This window comes from Formica exsecta, unplaced genomic scaffold, assembly GCF_003651465.1.
Source record: "Formica exsecta isolate Colony F162 unplaced genomic scaffold, ASM365146v1 scaffold277, whole genome shotgun sequence".
Lineage (NCBI taxonomy): Eukaryota > Metazoa > Arthropoda > Insecta > Hymenoptera > Formicidae > Formica > Formica exsecta.
In genome coordinates, this window is record NW_021850032.1 from 148,620 (window position 1) to 150,361 (window position 1,742).

The following is a 1,742-nucleotide window of genomic DNA, read 5'->3' on the forward strand; positions in this document are numbered from 1 at the left end:
CGTTATTAAAATTCACCGAATAAATAGTTTTCTCGAATAAAATAAAATTTTTTACTATCAAATTATTTTTTTTCTCGGTATGTAGAATATGAAATGTTTAATATAATGTTCAATCTTCGAGTATTTTACTCGAATACTTTTATATGCAGTATACCTAAACAAAAAAAAAAAAATTAATTAAAGCAATATTGTTTTAATGTAATAATGAATTTTCTCTTATAACTCTAATATAAATATATAATATCGAAAGCGTGAGAAATCATTTAATATATAATGTAGGAAGGAAAGTTGGAAAAAACATTTATTATATGACATGAAAAGGCTGTAAAAAAAAACATTTAACGCTCATGTATATCAAGAATCAAGAAGCGAGCAACATCGCCCGTCGCCGTCGCCCGTACGCCCGTCGCTATAGTTGCCGGCTCGATAGGAAGAAGAGAGACAGAAAACAGTATATCTGTCCTCTTCTGCTATCCGAAGCTAGCCGAAGCACCGAGCTCACACGTACGCGGTTTGCGCTTGTGTGTGTTATCCCCTCCACCTCGGTTGCATGTTGCTCGCGTCTCAATTCTGGCATCACTGTGTCCGACGGCCGGCGATCCGCAACAACTTTTGTTAGAGTGACGTTATTTTAAGAAACACGTATTCTTGACATAATTCTGAAATATTTTTTTCTTTACCAAAATTTTATTTAAAGCCTAATTTTATGTTGTAAGATAAAATAGTTAGCGACCCATGCGGTGGTAATGAGACGGTCAGCTGTGTCGGGCGCTCGCGGCGCGCCGCGCCGCTCCTGCCTGCCTTCTGTATTCGACGCGTGATTTGCTAACTATTTTTGCTTATAACTCAAAAATTACGCTTCAATTCAAATTTTGGTAAAGGAAAAATCGTCTTAGAATTGTATCAGGAATACGTCATTTCACGGACGGAAGGTTGTTCCGGAACACCCTGTATACCATCCATATACATGTACACATAAATATACATATATGCACATATACAAATGAATAATGTTAGCAATCAGCTGATTGCAGTGTCCGACGGCCGGCGATCCGCAACAACTTTTGTTAAAGTGACGTTATTTTAAGAAACACGTATTCTTGACATAATTCTGAGATATTTCCTTCTTTACTAAAATTTTATTTAAAGCATAATTTTATATTGTAAGATAAAATAGTTAGCGGCTCATGCGGTGGTAATCAGACGGTCAGCTGTGCCGGGCGCTCGCGGCGCGCCGCGCCGCTCCTGCCTGCCTTCTGTATTCGACGCGTGATTTGCTAACTATTTTTGCTTATAACTCAAAAATTACGCTTCAATTCAAATTTTGGTAAAGGAAAAATCGTCTTAGAATTGTATCAGGAATACGTCATTTCACGGACGGAAGGTTGTTCCGGAACACCCTGTATATAAGAAAAATATATATACATATATGTCTATGATATATATACACAGCAAACATCGAATATATCTGCCATACAGTGATGCCAGAAGCGGGTTCCGCGGCTCACGGCTCAGCAATGGAAGGGGTAACAAACACAAGCGCGAATCGCGTACATGGGCCATATATACGCGGTTCGCGCTTGTGTGCGTTACTCCTTCCATTGCTGAGCCGTGAGCCGCGGGATCCGTTTCTGGCATCACTGCTACCATATAACATAGATGTAACATGTGCACATACACTATTACGTACATGTTGTGTATAATAATCATATCTTGGTTTGCTGGGTTACAATTTATGCAGT